We start from the raw sequence: 20455 nt of genomic DNA on the forward strand, positions 1-20455 counted from the left end.
ATGAGCAACAGCCATAACGGACCCTAACATGAACGAAACAGAAAAATAAATATGGGTTTGTGAAAAAGAAATAAGTGCCTAGCTTGGGAAAGGCCTGATGAGGAGGCATGGGACGCACTTTTGCAGTGTGTTAAGTGTAGAAACGACCGTACGTACTGTACGTGTGCCGTTTTAAAAGGCTTCTCCTGGCGCTCCTGATTCCCATTCTTTGACAGTGTCATTGGCGATTTGCAGATGAAACAAACTTTGAATGAGAATTAAAATAAATTAAAAACATCCCAACAATCACCCAAAATTGTATTTTTCTTATCTCTGAAATAAGACAGCAGCACCACCACCTTCAGTCGAAAAAGACGCTGCAGCAAAGCGGAGTGAGGACGATCAGGCAAAGTCAGAGAAACTGCGAAAAAGGCGTGAGACACAATGTGTCCAATCTCGTATTTACTATTAAAGTTATTATTTTAAAGCACACATATCAAAGTTAAGGCCCGGGGGCCAGATCTGGCCCGCCACATCATTTTATGTGGCCTGCGGAAGCAAATCAATCATGTCAAGTTCCACGATGCTTGCTAAAGTCTGAATCAAAATGTCAAATTGTATGTAATCCACAAGAACCGTCATTATTCTTGACTTCTGATTTCAAAACTAGTTCTTCATCAATTTGTTGTGCGCTGTGGGTGTAATATGCGGAGGGGATTCAACATTTATCTGGTTTCCCAAAATTCGTAACGGCCCTCCAAGGGTAACTACAATGTGGCCTGCGACAAAAATTAGTTTGACAACTGTGTTTTACAGTATTTCTCAAAACTATCGTAGTTATTTGTCAGAAAACGCTTTGATTTTTAGAGATGGAAAAAAAAAATCAATAGTACAGTATTGTAACCTGGACACGATGTCATGTATCCGAAAAATGAAGAAATGAAAATTCTCTCACCCAATACTCTGCATTTATGCTGCATTCAGTTCATATTAAGTTATGAACTGAATGCAGTTCATAATGCTTTGGAATTGATTCCAAAACGTCGTGGGCTAACATTCATGAGCTGCCTATCGTCATTTTGTCTTGATATTGAATTCATCGCACACGGATTTATTCTTAGACCAACGTTCTGCAATTTCGAAGCGTTCTTCTTTCGCCTCAGTGGTGTCTGAGCTTTTTCACACTTCTGTCACTGGAAGTAACAATGTTAAAAATGTCAGTAGATACCGTACGATTCCTGTCAATAACAGCTGTTGCCTGTCGAACAGAGAGCCAAGGCTGCAGAATACTCATTTAGATCCGCATCTTCCCCTGTGTGCAAAATTGTCATTTCGTTTGGTTTTTCCAAAAGGCTTTTCGTCACGGGAATAATTCAAAACCGACAAAAGTAATCACAAATGAACACTGAACAATTAACAAATGAAAAATGGCCAAAATTAATGGAAGGCTCATCTTTTGCGGCAATCAAATTATTTCCAGAAGCCGCAGTGAGACTTTGTGCACCTTTTTATGAACGATTCTTTTGGCCCACTCCCAATGAACAAACTGCTCCAGCTGTCTCTGGATTTAAGAGCTCCTTCCACAGATGTTCAAGAGGATTTAGATCAGGTTTCATCAGGGAACGTTTCAGAATTGTCCAACGTTCTTGGAGATTCTTGTTGAGAGCCACACGACATGCATCCAAGACAGAGTTTTCTGACGTCGGGCAACATTTTACACTCCAAATGCCTTTGAGTGATGAAAATGTGTGTGTGTGTATGTGTGTGGGGGGTGGGGGGGTTCTCTTAATGGAAGGGTACCATGACTTTGTCTATATAAAATGCACACCTTTTGTCATACTTCAATCTATCATATGCTCGAGTTACTCAATTAAGATTTATACTCGGTGTTCACTATCAAATCGTGTCTGCTGTGTGTGAACTAAAGTGGTTTGCGGAGCTGCAAATCATTCCGGACCAGTTCTTCCTTGGCTCATGCCATGCAGGAAGTACCGAAAAGGAAGCGTAAATAACTCACCGGGGCAATAAAATCACCCAGTCGTTCCTGAATCCATCTTTAATGATTGAGGAGCACGTTTTTGCTTGGAAGAAGTGAATCTGACACAGGTTTTGCGCATCGGTGCCATCTTTCTTGATTAAATGAACCATTTCACCCTCCCCCGCATGAGCGCCTCTTGCAGTGTTGTTTCCAGCAGCGTAGACACAGGAGTTAGAACTCAAAGTGTCGCCGAACGGAACGTGGCTCTCGATTCCCGACCTTATTAAAATCCACTTTTTTGGTGGTCAGCAGAAAAAACGAAGCAGTACTTTGCTAGTATGCGGGACTTTGGTCCCCCCCCCCCCCCCCCCCCCCCCCAGCGATGCTGCCTTTTGCAGTTTTGGCCTGCGAGCCTAGCGCTGCTTTAAGATCAAAACCATTTATCTGTCATCTGTATTGCAGTTGTTTAGTAGGCAAAAGGGCACCTGGGAAATATCAAAAAATGTCACCTTTTTTTTTACCAGTGACTGGACCTTTTTTTTAGGGGTGGGAGAAACGCACAAAATAACTTCGACCTCACTTTAGCTCAAAGAATTTGACATTATTCCTGCTCCTCGGTCCTGTCTTTGTTTCCTAGCACGTTTGGGTCCTCCATAGTCCACCACGCCAACCTGGCCATGACAAATCATCTGCAAATGATCTTAGGTGGCAGAATGTAACCACATGACAATTTCAGTTCCTTCCAGCTTCCAGTTTTTTTTTTTAAGAAGTTCAACTGGAATGTGATGCAGATCCACCACAATGAGCATAATGTTTTACAGTCAAAACTATGCGATTGTGTAACGGCCCTCGTTGGCGAAAAAAAAGCGAGTCTGATTGACTTGCTTCTTGTTGTAGAAGCACCAAACGTTGTCCGGGACTTTGGCAGCTTTCTAAAGATTCAATGCTCTTTCCAGCTCAGCAAAGAGTGCCCAGTCCTCACTCTGAGACGCAATCCTCTAATTACAAACAGTCGAGTTTGGTGCCAGAATGCTCTGGCACTCTTCATGCTAATCAGTGTAAGCGCCCACACTTTGGCCTTTGTAGCATCACGCAGATGCTACAAAGTATGAGCTACAAAGTCCTGATAGTTTGGATGCTGTTCAGAAACTTGAGTCTCTGTGAGGAGGAAAACGCATCTTTGCTGCCAGCCAAGTGGGGGATGTTATTGTGAAGTGTTAGTGTGTCCGCACCCTGGTGCTCGCATCTCTGCAACAGTTGAAACCGCTGCACACGAAGCACAGTTTCACCTCTTGATGCTGCAAGAACAAAGAGAAATAGCATGTGGAACCACCATTTTTAACCATTAGTGGGCCACAGAATCATAAACAATCATTGAATTAAAAAAAATATATTAACATAATCCAAAGTGAAAATTTTCACATTTGTCTCTTCCTCTACAAAGATGTAAAGCGTAACAGTTGTAATATTTTACTTTAATGTTACTTGACGCATAAAGAATAAAGCAGAACGTGCGTTTGTGTCATGCGCCAATAACGTAGCGTCGCCGTCAAGTGTTGACATTGTGGAGCAATCATCTTATTTCCCCAAAACATTTCTACCTCCTTCCGACTCACTCCCAGCAGTCCGTGATTAAAAAATAGTTGTAAACGTTCTGTATGTGGTCATTGTAAAATAAGAAACACATTGTCCTGGCTGCGTAATGCCGTCTGGCAGTCAAGAATGTACACTTTTTAACACTGCACTTGAGTCTTGAGTGATTTATGGCCCTCAGATGCATCACACACGCCTCATTACCTCGCACAGATTAGCCTCAGTCAGCTGTTACTGTCAGCGCGAGAACATTTTAGACGGCGAAAAATCAAATGTCGCCTTTATAAACAGGAACGCGCTGCCTTTGTTTAGTTTCTTACCGTGTGGCCCAGCAAAGCTTTTGTGTGCTTGCTGTTTTGCATGCACTAGAGCAGGGGTCACCAACCTTTTTGAAACCAAGAGCTACTTCTTGGGCACTGATTACTGTGAAGGGCTACCAGTTTGATACACACTTAAATAATTTGCCAGAAATAGCCAATTTGCTCAATTTACCTTTAACTCCATGTTATTATTAATAATTAATGATATTTATCTTTGTGAAAACACTGATCATGTTAATGATTTCTCACAACAAATATATAGAAACAGATAAATATCAATATGCAACACTTTATTTTTATATTTTTCAAACATTTGAAAATGATCACTTCTACAACAGTATTATGAAATCACAATATCCCATTTTAACTAGCTAGCCACTAACATTTTTTAACAAATCATGAATTACTTTGCACCATGTTTGTACAAATAATAACTCATGTAAAATACAAAAATCAACTCTCAAATTTTTAAATAAATCATGTCACACTTTGAACTGGACACCAAATCTGTTATCTGTTTCTATGTCAATTAGTGGGAAGCCTGGCATTGCATGCTGTTAACCAGTGTGTTGTACTCTGGTGTGTAACTTGACACTGCAACTTTGAGTGAGTCTTGCAGATGTGCATCAGTGAGGCGTGTTCTGTGTTTGTTTTTGATGAAGTTCATGTCAGAAAAGGCTGATTCACAAAGATAAGTTGAACCAAACAGGCTTGCAACCTTCATAGCTGCTGCGCATACACCACTGTACTTTTCTGTGTCAAGAAGGCACCAAAAGTTTGGTGCAGCCTGATGGGCTTTGAGGTGGAGGTCATTTTGCAGTGTTACAATTTCAATCTCCACCTGTTCAGCATCCAGGCTGAATGTTGCACTTAACTGCTCAGCAATACATGATATGTCCACGTTCATGAAAGGGTTAGAAATGAACGACACACATGGCTCAAGCTGATCCAGGTCACAAAACCTGTTCTCAAACTCTTGACCAACTCTGTTTATGACCTGAGAGTACTTTTCTGCAACTTTGTCAAAAGCCTCAGATGCAGAAGCATTGTCTTTCAGCACCATCTGCACAGAGGGAAAGTGCAGCACTTTTTTTCTCTGTAAATGCACAGAGAAAAGGCTCATCTTAGCTTTAAATGCATTTAAAGCACTTATCATATCGGCAACAGTCTTACCTTTGCCTTGCAGCTCACAGTTCAAACTGTTCAGTTTCCCAGTAATGTCCGTTAAAAATGCAAGGTCATCATCATTACTTCTTTGACAACATCCCCGTCTGTAAATGCCTTCTTTTTCTTAATCAAGAATTGCGTAGCTCTAAACGAGGCTTCGGTTGCTTTTTGGGAGTTTTTAACCGGTCTAGTGAAAAAAGACTGCCGTTTGCACAAAGCAGCCTTTAACTCACGGGCTTTCTCTGCTCGCAGTGCGCTGCCCGGTGGGTAGTTAGCGTGGTAACTTGTGTGACACGTAGTGAAATGTCTCTCCACATTGTGCCGCTTTGCTACCGCCACAGTTGCCCCGCAAATGAGACACACGCAGGATCCTTTCACAGTGGTAAAAAAAAACTCTCCCTCCTATTCGTCGTGAAAATGATATGTTTTCTTTCTTTTTTCTGCCATTTTTTGGGGTAACTCTTCTCCTCAGTTTCGTTGCGTCTGCTAGCTTGTTTGTATGAGCGCAACAAACGCTATGAACTATACTAGGTCAGAGTTCATTTATATTAAACACAAAAAACATTTTAAATTGTAAGTGTTTTTATATATATGTTGTCATTTGTAAGTTACATGCAAGTCTGATTTAAACAACAATAGCAAAAAAAAAATAATAATAAAAAATAGAGGCAGCTCACTGGTAAGTGCTGCTATTTGATCTATTTTTAGAACAGGCCTGCGGGCGACTCATCTAGTCCTTACGGGCGACCTGGTGCCCGCGGGCACCGCGTTGGTGACGTCTGCACTAGAGCGTTGCAGCCGGCCACCGAGCCAATAAACCAGCAAGCCACCGACTTTGCTCGCCTTTTCTCTTTTCTCTCCAACCGACAGTGGAGGAGCCGGCTTGCTTCTGCGGGCTGATGGTTTATGCTCTCCTCTCCGAGGCTGAAATGAACGGGAATGTTGTTTACCTCCCAGCGCAGCGGGCCATCGCCAAGACCAACAGATAAAAACAGACACAATCTCCACGATGGGATTCAGGTAATTTTCTCCAAGGGTTACACAAAATGGGGGTAAAATAATCTCATTTCATCATTCAGATGAAAAAAAATCCTTTATTTCGCATGGACATAATAAAACCTGACCAAGTGTGACAGCATCAAAATAAATTCTGATAGAATTCAGAGCACGTTGTGTAGTTGTTGCAGCGATACGAGGTCGAAATTAAGTGTCAATAAATCAACACCTTGCCTCATTAAATTAGCCAACAGAAAATGTAACGTCATCGGATGATTAAAATAGGGGCAGCGTGACATTTTGACTACCGGTAGTTTATTTCTCTTCTAGTTCATACAATGTTGGACTCGAACATACCAGTATTTAAATATGGTAACCACACTGGTTATGAAAAATCAACACCCGCCCTTTTTTTTTTTTTTAATGCCAGGCTTGTGTGATACAATGAGACCAAGATTTTTCATTTCAATGAAACTGAAGTTATAGAAGTAAAAATATGAACATGACCTAACTCGACAAACATCAACAACGTGTTTGGATTTTCATCAGAGGCCCTTGATTTTTTTTTTCATGTAATTTAATTCGTTGACAGTAAAACTGATAGTGTACATTGCACCCTAACCATCGTAACATAAAAATATCTAACATTAATTACAGAAACGCAGCCCCCCCCCCCCCCCCCATTGCCCTCAACATCTTTTGCGATCCACTTGGGACCGGTCCGCAGGCTACTAGTCCCATGGTTGGGCCCCCCCCATGCTATATATTGTGCCAGGCTGGTTGACCCTATCGCACAAAAGCATCTGTCAGGAAAAGAATGAAGAATACATTTAAGGTCATTAATTGGAGCTGTCTCATACAGAGCTGGGAAATCCAAGTCCGGAAAGTCTCAATTGATATTATACACCAACTGGGACATTTTCAAGAAGACGGGTGATGTCTGTGTTGATGGATTTAATGCCTTTCAGCGTCAGGAAGTCCAGTATACCTCTGAAAGTTCACCGCTGTTCTGAATAGTGACAATCAATTTGAAGTGGGAGCTCTATTCACAGGCATTCACAAGACTGAATCACATTTCAAAGGTCAAGGGGGTCTCTCGGACCCCAGAGTCAGCCGTACATGCGGCAGGTTCAAGAGTTTAGATCACTGTACCTGTAGTTCTGGTAAAATTCTGTTCGCTTGATGAGGAAGGTTTGAACGTGGCTCACACGTCAACAGCATGTTTTGGCAAGGTCAAGTGTTTCTTGTTCCTATCCTCAACGTGATTTATTTGTGTGGTGTTTTGGCATTTTTACAAAAATTAACTCGGACTGAAAGATTGATTGTGCTTGCGATAATGTAGAAAAGTGACATTGTCATTTTCTAATCTTAACGTACTTAATCTACATGTACTGTGCTGGATTAATAAAAAAGTTTAAGCAACTGCAACATTATGCGCAAGTTTAACAATAAGTACCTTTCAGTACTTCAGTTTCGGAAATGCTGCTCCACGTTTTTCATTTTTGACCATCTCAGACGAAAGATGCACAATTGTTAGGAGAGGGGGAAAAAAACCTTGACGGTGGTAACTGTCACAGTGAAAGAAAGTGGGGCAGAGATCTTGTGACAGACATCATCCTTTGGCAGGTAATTTGAGAAACCATCTGACAGTGTTTTCCTTTTGCTTACAATCCAATGGCAGGCAGCGAACCAAGCAATAGGAAGACACCACGAAATGATGTGAATATCAGTCAAACAAATGATCAGCAGTGCCAAACAGATGAGAGGAAAAAAGTTGAATCTTTCTATTTGGCACCCAAATAGAGGCACACTGTGGTTGTCTTAACTGATTAATTAATTATCACATGACTCGGCTCCATCTTGTTTCTCGTTTTTCATGGTGACATCCAAAGCTTTTTCCGAGTCAAACACGTGACCAGTTGCCTGTTTCTAATTTTATTTTTGAAACCCCAAATTGAGGCTTGCTTTAAACATCACCGTGCAGGCTAAAATTGCTAAGAGGAGGTACATTCGTATCTACTGTGATTTCTTCAACAAATGTTAACCTTTAAGACCTCTTTCTACTCCAACGACCGCATTGCATCATGTGACTGAGCACACTTCAGGAAATCATTGCTGCCCTGAGAACGCAGCGCGCATTCTCTCTTGTGATTGGTCCATTTAGTCACATGTTGCTATGATGCGGTACTCTGCTTTTCCCGGTTTCTGTAATACGCAAGACCGATGTCAGGGTATTTTGTCACCGCGGAGGAGAGTGGTTCGTTGCTGCTGATGCGACGCAAGCTATCTTGACCTTCATGAAAACTGCTGCACTTATCAAAAAAAGTTCATTCATTTATCCTCACAAGGGTTGCGGGGAGTGCTGGAGCCTATCCCAGATGTCTTCGGGCAGTAGACGGGTGACACCCTGAACTGGTTGCCAGCCAATCGCAGAGCACACAGAGACGAACAACCACTCGCACTCACGATAGCATCTTAGGACAGTTGTACAGTGTTCAATTATCCTACCATGCATGTTTTTGGAACGTGGGAGGAAACCGGGGTACCCGGAGAAAACCCACGCAGGCCCTGGGAGAACATGCAAACTCCACACAGGGAGACCGGAGCTGGAATTGAACCCGGTACCTCTGCACTGTGAGGTTGACGCGCTAACCACTGGACCCACCGGGACGCCGTCCAAACTAAAGTACAAAGTAGAATTGCCATCTAGTGATTGAGAAGAAGTCCAAAAGGCCGAGGGATAGGTAAAACTCTGGCTATCTTCGCCTGGCAAGTTGAAGTTGCCAATGCCCTTTGTGAGACGATCGATCAGTTGGCTAAAATGATCCACTCATGACCACCAGCACCAACCCGACCTCCCACTCCCAGTTGATGTTCCTGAATTTATGACCTTTCATAAAACACTTTCAATATTTGCTGTTGCCCCAAGCCATGATGTTAGTTTAGATGGGCTGAGTTATCACGGTGCAAACAAAAGAAAAAGGCACAGTGAGAACATTTGCGAAACGGGAAATTTGCTTCGCTCCACTTGTCGGCTGACAGGTCATCATCAGGGTCATCAAGTACTCTCCATATAGGACGTGATCTCGTCAAATGCATCATCCCGGTCCCTTCTGTAATCAGTCTCACCTCTTTATAGTCCTCCCAAGTTATTATTGTTTCTGTCATTTTTGCCTGCGGGTGATGTATTTCTATCCACGTATCGCCACATTTCAACAAATCCAGTCGAAAAGTAACAATGGCCAGTTTGGACAGACGGGCTGTACCTTTTTTGTTTCCACATTCAGAACAGTTGAAACAGTGGCCCAGAGGGGACCCCAGATCCACCTTCAGCATTCATGAAACCACCAGCTTAACCTTTTAGAAGACACGTGATGGTGTGGTACGTGCTACTCAACAAAATGTAGTGTAGCGGTACTGTCTATCTCTTGGTCATTTCGGGGTTAACACGACCATACTTGGCCGTATGAAAGCTATTATAATGTTAAAATGCAAATGTGATCATGTTGATGAGGTCCCAAGGTAACTCTGACATTATCAAATTTGTGAGAGTATAATTAGCATATCTTCTTTGAGCCGCTTTGCTGTATTGACTGCAAATTGCTGAATGGGATATGAAAGCATGAGCACATTTATCATGCTGATTATTACTGCGGCGTGAATATTACTAATTGGATTTTTGAAAAGTGAAATGACTAAATGTCTATGTTTGTGAGAGTTGTGCAGTCTGAGTTAAGATCAGATTGGATCAACAAGTGTAGAATCAGTGGGAGACCCGTCTTTAGACCTCAGATTTGAAGGGAGGCAGGGAGTGGGGGAGGCACTGAATTCCGCATCATACCATAGCGATAGGCTGAACGTGCACGACTCAAAATAAATCAATTGATAAAATAATGTCACACTCTCTTGACAATTCAGACTTTCACATGCAAACAGGACAACCTATCAAGTGGAATCTCATGAATAGCAATTGAATGTCAAGTTTCGCTCACCTACGCTTATTTTGTAGTACAGTGGTACCTCTATTTACGAAATTAATTGGTTATGGAAGAAATTTCTCCACGAGAAAATTTTGTAAGTAGAGACGCATTTTCCATCTAAATGGCCTAATCCGTTCCGAGCAACCCCAAATTCAGACATAAATGTTTTCTAAAGCATAGAAATGCATTAAAAATGTAACAAATACATGTTACAATTACATTATTTTTGCTCATTGTTTTTTGTCCTCTTTGGTTCATGTTCTCTCTCAGAAGTGGTTTTTGCCTGCCGTTTTGTAAAGAACTGATCCGATGCAACTGAACGGCTGCTTTTGTTGGCTTTTAACAATCCTTCGAAAATGTCCTCGGCAGACATCAGCATCGTGAGCAATTGCTGGACTGGTGAACACTTTTTCTGGGTGATTCACATTTACGTAAAACTATCGAAACGGCTCATGGCCCGAGGGGGGAATAACGAGGACGCTAGGTAGACGCAAATCTATCGATCTATCTACACACATTTACACATACGGTAGAGATCCTTCTTAGCCAATGGTATGCCAGGATGATGCGCGGTAGTAGCAATGGCAGAGCAGCTCTAAGTATGTTGCGTTCAGGAAACTCGGAGCTGCGAGTAGCTCTTGAAATTTCTTTTGTAATAAGAGGCAATATTTTCCTGTTGAGGTGTTTCATAACTTGAACATTTCATATGAAGAGACATTCGGAAGTAGAGGTACCACTGTATCATGTGTTGTCATTTTCATTGGACATTGCTTTATATCAGGGGTGCCCATTAGGTAGATCCTGATCTACCGGAAGATCTAAGACAGGTCCCATGTAGATCCGAGGAGAAAAAAAAAACATTTGTGTGTTTTTGTACATGTTCGTAATATATATTTTTTGTGTTATTGTACCCTGCACCATAATCATCCTATCAGTCTCATTTTCACAAAAAAAAAAAAAAAAAAATTAAAATAAAGCAGGTAAATCTTGAATTTACGGTGGCGCGTGAGTACGTCACCGGAAGTTGTTTGCGCTCAGCAGTCTGCAATTGCAGCTTGTAATCAGAGCTGTAGCGCTCTGTCTTTTATCATCATTATTCTCATTCAGAGTTTGCTTCGTGTACAATTCACCGAGGGCACGGGCAAAGAATAGGAATCTCGGAGGGCTCAGGAAAGCACTTTAAAACTGTGCGTGTGAGCTACGAGTTAACAGGCTGCAAAAGTGGATCGCATGCCTCAGTTTCAGGCTGTTTCTCATCATGGCATTCATGCGTGCGTGTGTGTGCGCGTGTGCGCGCGTGCCGGTAAGGGTAGATCCCGGGAGGTTAGTGGATCGAAAAGTAGATCTTCGATCCAAAAAGTTTGGGCACCCCTGCTTTATATAATAGGTAGGTAGGTGTGTACTTTATGTGGCGCCCCCTGAAGGCCACGACGCCTTGAGTGTCTGCCTAATGCGAGAGCCGGCCCTTGATACACGTAGTGTTTATGAATGTCACTTGCAATGTAAATGTGGAAAGATGCTCTGGGAAGACGGCGTGTGAATTTCTTGCTTCAAATTGTGATTTTGTGCTCGGGCGAGCATGTGCAGACACGCAGACCTACCTGAATTTGTTCAACCGCCACTTGAATGAAAATGCGGATGATTTTCGCTCAAGAATTGGCAGCGCAGCAGTGCGCGTTGGTTGACTTACGCTCCACGCCGTGCTAAACACACACACGAACACACAACCAGTCGCCCGCTTCAGTCGTGCCACGGTTCCCTTTGTCGCCCCTCTTCGCTTTATGAACCTACTTGGCCCAGCAATCCACACCAAACACCAACAAAATAGCACACTGGCAAAGGCACCACCCGCTAACGTGTATTTTTAGCCCTTGAATGATATAGAGACCAGTAAAAAAAACCTAAAGCCCTTCTAACGCACGCAAACACACACGCAAACACCTCTTACCTCCTGAAGAGCAAACACTCAAGCCCCTCTGTGACTCTCACAACAGGACTTATCTGTCAACACGTACACACATCCAACATGGTGATGGAAAATAATGACTGAAGTTCTGTGTGTGTGCGTGCGTGTGCATACACACACGCAAACGACATGCACATTCCTTGAGCCGCTGACCCGGGCTCCGTGGGTTACCATGACAACCATTTCTTCACCATGGTTACGAGAGCCCCACTCCGACTTCTTGTTCGTTTACCCCCCCCAACCCACCCCCCACACACACTTTTTCCCCGACTCTATATCCCCTATGTTCACTCGAAATGAACTATCACTAACACACTATTGAAATGTAATTGTGTTAACTTTGCAAAACTATCAATTTGTTGTCGTTTTCGGCATGCGTCACACTGATATTAGATAAAAAATGCTGCATCAACAAAGTCGGCAGGCTTTCATCATCCAAAACAAAATTTAAAGGGGGAGTTTGTGGTTGTAAAAGAAAACACACATTTTTTTGGTCATATTTCTGTGTCCTGACAGTCGAAAATAATTCAAATGAATATTTGGCTATATCTTATGCCTCTCATTTTGTTGTAATCATTATTTTGAAACCCCCAGCGCCTTGGCAAGTGTATCTTAGGAGAAAGTGTCCGGTATAGAAAGCGTGACTGAGACTGAGGGGTGTTGCCTGTGTTCCTTTGCTTACTTCCCGCGAACAACAGAAGCGAAAACAAATAAATTGCCATGCTAGCCATGTAGCATGTGTAGCTAACATCAGCTCGTGCACGTTCTAGTCAAACTCGAAAGGCGGAGAGTGAAATATGGCGACGAGCGATTTAGAAAATTCACTCTGATGCTCATGTACTGTTCAGTGAGGTGTGTTCGGAGAGGCGGGGTGCGCTCTGATGCCATTAAGTGACGAGCAAGGCCAGCAACGGTGCACAATGTCCCCAGTCGGAGCGTCAAGTGCTTACACCAAACTTAACTTCTGTACAATAGAACCTGGAAGTTCAAACAAATCATTAAGTATGCCAGTCAACCCTCGATTTGTTTGGAGTTTTTGAGCAAAGCTTCCCTTTGATAATAATAACAAGATCTCACGATCTTAAACCTTAACGTGTCCTATCGTCCTCGTTTTAATCTTCGGGTTACTTTAGCTAATGTTTGTATCGGTTGATCATTATTAAAACAGCTGTTCCCATTGTACTATGACCCCTGCATAGTTCCAGCAAGGCAAACAAACTTCAATTCAACATCACATTTTCAATTATAGCATTTATTTGAAAAACACAATTTCGGATTGAATCCGGGCGGCCCGGTAGTCCAGTGGTTAGCACGTCGGCTTCACAGTGCAGAGGTACCGGGTTCGATTCCAGCTCCGGCCTCTCTGTGTGGAGTTTGCATGTTCTCCCTGGGCCTGCGTGGGTTTTCTCCGGGTGCTCCGGTTTCCTCCCACATTCCAAAAACATGCAGGGCAGGCTGATTGGACGCTCTAAATTGTCCCTAGGTGTGAATGTGAGCGTGGATGCTTGTTTGTCTCTGTGTGCCCTGCGATTCGCTGGCAACTGATCCAGGGTGTCCCCCGCCTACTGCCCGCCCGAAGACGGCTGGGATAGGCTCCAGCACCCCCCGTGACCCTAGTGAGGATTAAGCGGTTCAGAAAATGGATGGATGGATGGACGGATTGAATCCATACTTCGGAGGACTTCTTGAATCGCCAATTTATTAAAAGAAGCCATAGCAAAATACCCAAATGTACCTTACCCACACTCAACAAAAATAAAATATTGGCATAAGCTATTATGTGTCTTGTTGGTTTGTCAAAATTCACAATTGGGAAACATTTACACAGCGTGGATGAAGTGGGTTTTTTTTTTTGAGATAAGTAAGGCTGTTCTTTTGTGAATTCAATGACAGGATATATATATATATATATATATATATATATATATATATATATATCCTTTATAAGGGTTTTTGGTTTGGTAGGTGTCCATTTCAGCATGTACCGTGCCGACAGCTATTAGAGACACCAGCTCACCCGGGCCCCTAATGAGAATAAGCGATTTTGAAAATACTTGGATGGATAATTTGTTTGGTTTCATCACTGATGGCGTTGTGGTTCTCGAGCCTGACATCGAGGGTCTATATTTCATTGAATGTTAGTGTGAAAGGTTTTCTGTCTCTAATTACATGCTGCGATTGACTGGCCACCAGTCCAGATCCCTAAAGGACTAATTTACCTTTCATCCAAACTCGGCGAGGAAAGACCCGATTTCCATCCCCTGTACGGATTTAGTCCACTACGAACGTGATGTTGATTTGGCAGAAGTGGAGAACTTTAGATGTAACGGATGCTGATTTAATGAAGGTGTTTCCAGCACAATAACCCGAGTTTCGTCTGACTTTCATCTCCAACTTTGTTTTTGTGAGTCCACGAGTTTCTGTGTTAGTTCCCCGAATGCAGATGACTGCAAAGTGTAATCACCGGGAGGATGTCGCAGCTCTCAATTTACCCAGCTGATGAAATTTGTCTTTGGTAAAACGGATTCAAAGGTTTATTTTTTGTGACAGGTAATCAGTAACATTAATTTAGGTCTTATTTTGGGGGCGGGAGGGGGGGGGGGGGTCACATGCTCTATTTTTACTCCCAAGTTCTCCAGCTCTGTTCGGGGACAACTAGAAAGAATTTGAAGGATGACAGTAAAAATATTTTAAATGCAAAGAACTTGCAGGAGGATGATTCACAGCACTTCACTCTTTCCGCATTTTACGTTACAACCACATTCCAAAAGAGGGTCAATTCATTTATTTTCCTCAAAATTCCACACACAATGCCGATAGTGAATATTTATTTATTTATTTTAATTTAAGCAGCCCTGTGGTCCAGTGGTTAGCGTTTTGACCTCACGATGCAGAGGCATCGGGTTCATTTCCAGCTCTGGCCTCCCTGTGTGGAGTTTGCATGTTCTACCCGGACCTATGTGGGTTTTCTCCGGGTACTGCGGTTTCCTCCCACATTCTAAAAACATCCATGGCAAGCTGATTGAACACTCCAAATTGTCCCTAGGTGTGAGTGTTAGCGCGGATGGTTGTTCGTCTCTGTGTGCCCTGCAATTGGCTGGCGACCAGTTCAGGGTGTCCCCCACCTACTGCACGAAGACAGCTGGGATAGGCTCCAGCACCGCCCGCGACCCTTGAGAGGATAAAGTGGATTGGAAAATGGATGGATCTTTAATTTAATTTGTTTTTTTGCTAATTTGTTAAAAACAGAAAAAGTAAGGCTACATTCACAATGCAACATCTACTAACAACAACAATTCTACTAAAGATGATGTCACGTCATAATAACGTACCGGTAATAACGTCTGGCTGAATTTCTACAGTCACTATAAATGTCCAAGTTATGCTTCATGTTTCAATTGGTATTAACTAATGGCAAAAATGTAAAGGGATTGTCAATTCTGGATTTTTATTATTATTATTATGTTTTTTATCTCTGATAGGCCCCCTTGCTTCAGCCCAGGTAAACCCATTGGTCTAGGCAGCCCTGCCAATGAATTCAATCTTTGCCTCATCAGACCCGAGGATTTTCTTTCTCGTGGTCAGAGAGTCCACCAGGTGCCTTTTTTCAAATTCCAGGTGGGCTGCCACATGCCGTTTACGAAGGACAGGATTCTGTCTGGCCATTTTACCGTGATGGCCTAATTGGTGGAGTGCTACAGAGACGGTTGTCCTTTTGGAAAGTTCTCCTTTCTCCGCAGAGGACCCTTCAAACTCTGGTAGAGTGACCTATGAGGCCTTGGGCAGCTCCCTGACTAATTTTAGACAAACAGGCAGCCAGCTCTATGGAGAGACCTGCTGGTCCTGATCTCCTTCCATTAACAGATACTGTGCTCATTGGAACCTTCAAGGCGGCAGCTTTTTTCTGTATACTTCCCCACATTTGTCCCTTGAGACAATCCTTTCTCGGGGGTCTACAGACAATTCCTTTGACTTCATGCTTGCTTTCTGCTTTGACATGTCACCTGTGGGACCTTATATAGAGAGGTGTGTGCCTTTCCAAATCATGTCCCATCAACTAATACCACAGGCGGATTCCTATTAGGCTTTAGGAACCTCTCAAGGATGATCTGTGGACACACAATACCCCTGAGCTCAATTTTTCTTCCCGTGCTTGCGTGAGTTTTGTCCGAGTCCTCCGGTGTTTTGCCACATTCCAAACGCATGCGAGGTAGGGCGATTGAAGACTCAAAATTGTGCAGTCTATCTTTAGCCCGGAGTCAGTTGGGAGAGACTCCTGCTCCCCGACTTGGCTGCAGTGCGCCTTGATCTCTGCCTTGCTGTGTGATTTTATTTATTCATTTTTTGGGGGTCTTAGTGTGGCTTCGGATAGGATTGTCTGAGAGGTGGAGTACAGTCACGATCGGACAGCTGGTTGAAAATCCTGCGATCAAGCATGTGATCATACGGTGAACAACAGGCTTTGCAAATGTTAAATGAATGGCGACTTCGAGACGTCTTTCAGCAGCTGTCCTCTAAATTGAATTGTTGAGAAGAGTGATGAGCTATTTCTTTGTGCGTCTGCAGAGGAGAACACCTTCTCTCCTCACCCGCTGTTCGTTGTGCTTTCAAAAAGTCAATTTTTCTGAAATGGAGAAAGGCAGGCTCATTTTAAGATTGATGGCCATGGATCTTTGAAATCTCATTAAAGATAGTGAATGGATTCTGAGGGCCCCGGGGGCACAAAAAAATGTTGTAGCTATAAAATACCCCCACACCACCTACCCTCACAAAACATTCAAGTTAAAAAATAAAAATACAAAAAAAAAATTGAATCGTGAAGTTTATTTCTCACAGAAGCTCAGTTGAAAGTAACCCAAGTTCATTCATGTTTCTTCTTATTTTAAAAATAAATATTGCTGCATTTTCAGTCATCCCTTGCCCAAAACAATTCATAGAACACCATAGCATTAAACCTCTTGCATATCTATGATTTATGCTGGGTATATTTCATTTCATTTTTTTCTTTCCAGGTGGGAGCGGCCCGATGCTTGACTAGTTAGCATGTTCACCTCACATTTCGGAGGTGCAGGGTTCGATTCCGGCTCTGGACTTCCTGTGTGGAGTTTGCATGTTCTCTGTGTGCCTTGGTGGGTTTTCTCCGGGTATTCCGGTTTTCTCCCACATTCCAAAACATGCGTGGCAGGTTAATGGAAATTGTCTCTATGTGTGAGTGTGACCGCAAATAGTTGCTCGTCTCTTTGTGCCCTGTGATTGGCTGGCCACCGGTTCAGGTTGGCCCCCCACCTACTGCCCGAAGACAGCCGGGATAGGCTCCAGCATGCTCAGCGACGGAAATTTGTCGATCCGTGTGACTACTTGATTATTCAATGAAATCATGGATAGGATTACGATTCGATTCAGAAAAGACACATGATAGGTGGGCGGGCCTTCTATAGACCCACTTAATTGTACACAAGCAATTAAAAAGTCACAATGCAAATGTCCCCTTGAACATAAGATATCCTTTATTTGTCCCACACTGGGGAAATTTACATTTTGCAATTGTTTTAAAACTGCAGATTTCAACCGGCGTGGTGGTGTCATCTTGTTATCATGGACAAAGTGGTCTAAATTTTTGTCAGAATAGCCTCTTTGTGGTAACCTCTGGCTGACTGTTGCTTCCAGCTGAGATTTAATTGCAAGGAGCGGTTCATATGAGGAACTAATAACCAGATCATGAGGCTTTGGACAAAGGATGCTTTGTCGCATTTGTCTCAAGAAATGACTTTGAACAAAGCTTGTTGTCTGGATGGATGTGAAATGAATCCTTTTTAGCCCCGTTTCGAATATGTTGCCCTTGATAGGAGAAGATGTCACCTTCTTCAGCCTTTAATGCCACTCATATTATCTTTTTAGATCTTTGCCCCTGTGAGTTAATGAGGAAACAATCGACTGTACGACACTAATTTGTTTTGCCTAGTGTGCCTTGCTCCTTGCATCTACCGTAGTTATTTCTTTGCCTTTCTTCAAAATTCATTCATTCAGATTTTCTTTAAAGCAACGGACATGTGCTTTTCCTTTGCAGTAAGAGTGATTTTCTTTTTTATCCTCTCTCGAACTCTCAAACGATATCAATGGCAAATTCAGAGAATTATTTATATGGTTGTAAACCTTAATGTTGTCCCTCTGAAGACTACACCGTGTCAGTGGATGTGTGTGTGTGTGTGCTGCTTTGTGCAGTTAAAAAAATAAAAAAATTGCATGTCCCTTTTTTCCCACATTATTTCAAATCAACCATGCCCTTCTTAAAATATTCAAAGACGCTTGTCTTCGTATTTGGGAAGTGACTGATAATTTTTTCCCCCCAGTACTGGTGATGACAGGGATTAAAATGATTAATATAATAAATGAATGAATAAAATATAGATCAAGGGCGTTTCGAGATCTCTTGGGGGCTCGAGGCTAGAGGGAACGTGGAACCCTGTCCTCCAAAGATTTAATATGGCTGCCGTCTGGCGGAATTTTTGGACCTCCAAAATCATCACTTTTCGGGAGAACCCCACAAGGGCCATGTTTGTTCAGCCATCACATTACATTGTCAAAGATAGCAATTAAGCGCCTTACATTGTTTAATAAATTGTGAAAAATCCGCTCACAATTCTAGTCAGGAAAGAAGGCCCATTGCATTTCATCTTTAAGAGTTGTTTGTTTTTGAACTTAGTAGTTTTTTTTGTTGTTGTTTGACGGATATGCGCGATAGATTTTACATTTGAAATGATTAATTCTTTGACATATAACAGTTATTTCTTTTCCGTCATTTTCAGGGTGTGTTGTAGTGGTTTATAATATGACATATACTTTTTTAATGAAAAAAAATCATTTTGTTTTTTGATGAACACTCAGACCTACTGTGCGACTGTGTTTTAATCATTGTCTTTATGTTGGTACTTAGGAGAGCAGACTTTTTTGGGTGATATTTGGTGTCAACGGTTTGAGAATCACCACTCTTGGTGATTCACCACCCCCCCCCCCCCCCGCCCCCCGCCCTCTCCATCCCCCAACAACGATACATTTTGGATTTGGCTAAAATTAGAATTTAGGAAACAGCCTACGCCATCTTACATAATTATTGCACCACACTTCAAGAGCCTTAATCTTCCACTGCTGTTGTTGATGATTGCGACTGATTTTCTTTCATGTCATCACATTCACGACTCGTCTGCATTCGCTGCCCCCCCTCCAACCACCCTCACCATGTTCATTTCGCTCCTCATCACATCCTTTCGTATTCTCCTGTCAGATGATCTCTGAGGGCTGTTTGATCCCCATTCACATACCCTGGCAGCCCTTTTGATTGTTCCTTCTTTTTTATTTACATGTCTGACATGTCTTCCTCTGCTGATCTATTCTTTCATTTCATTTTTTTTTCCTGACACATTTGATCAACCTATACACCTTTAAGTTTCAGTGCCCTCCCGTTCAACAAATAGGGCTTTTTAAAGTCTTGTTAGGTCTTTTTTTAAATACATAAAATTGTTGAACAAGGTAGGAATGTACTGCTTAGGTTTCCCCAATCAATGGCTACTTACCATCGATAATTTGGTACCATGTCAAAGGCAAAAAAGAAAAACGTCTATTTAAACATTATCTCATTTAGCTACAGATGATTTTGTTTCAAAAAAATTATCACTTTGCGTCCCCAAAGTTACACTGCGAAAATAATCCAAAACAAACAAGGACGGAGAGCTTCTTGAAAATGTATTACCGAGAATACGAGCGCCCCGTGTTTTTCGAGATATGTGGGCTGATTTATTTTTTTTTTTGTACAAAAACTCTTTGTACAAAAAGTGCACCACTAGGATGTTTGGAAACCAAATAACACCTTTCTTTGTGATGTAAGTCTATTTTTCCCAGATGTAAGGAATAAACAATGAATAAAACACAATAGACAAGATAGTTTGGCCACAACGCATTTTGTTCGATTGTCCTTCGAGCACCACATAATCACCTCGTGTCAGGCTTTGCAGCAGTCTCTTATGTTTTTCCACCTATCAAGCTCAAGTTGGCGTGGCAAAACAAAACAAAAGAAAAAAAGCGAGTGGCTAGTTCTTAGGTATTTCTTGCTGAATGAAGTCTAGAGGAAGTCTGGAGGCACTGACAAAATTGAAGGAATTTGTTCCAGGCTGCTTGACGTATTGTTCTGAGCTTAACATCAACATGGCACGCAAAGCAAAGAACGTATTTCAACCGAGGAGGGGAGAAAGGACTACCTGGTTGCTGTGTAGTTAGCCGGTTGGTCAAATAGACCTGCGACCTGGCGATCCCTCAGTGTCATTCGATACCCGACAAACCTCTGAGAAAAATCTTTATTGCGTGGCTGTACATGTGTGTGAAAAATGCCAATCGAACCTTAATAAGCTGAGGTAAAAGCAGCGGCCTACTTGACAGAAAATCAATGGCAATGAGATGGTCGGTTAAAAAGGTGAAGTGAAAA

The 20455-nt window shown here is 42.4% G+C and overlaps 1 long non-coding RNA gene across 2 annotated transcripts in view; it reads left to right on the top strand.

The window, feature by feature from the left end:
• Positions 1–20455, top strand: part of LOC127595705 (uncharacterized) — a 53009-nt gene that overhangs the window by 10652 nt on the left and 21902 nt on the right. For both annotated transcript variants that reach the window (XR_007961306.1, XR_007961305.1), the window contains exon 3: positions 5908–6057. This is a non-coding gene — a long non-coding RNA (uncharacterized LOC127595705). The remainder of the gene's footprint in view (positions 1–5907; positions 6058–20455) is intronic.

The sequence above is a fragment of the Hippocampus zosterae genome, chromosome 2 (genome assembly GCF_025434085.1).
Source record: "Hippocampus zosterae strain Florida chromosome 2, ASM2543408v3, whole genome shotgun sequence".
In the NCBI taxonomy this organism is placed as follows: Eukaryota; Metazoa; Chordata; class Actinopteri; order Syngnathiformes; family Syngnathidae; genus Hippocampus; species Hippocampus zosterae.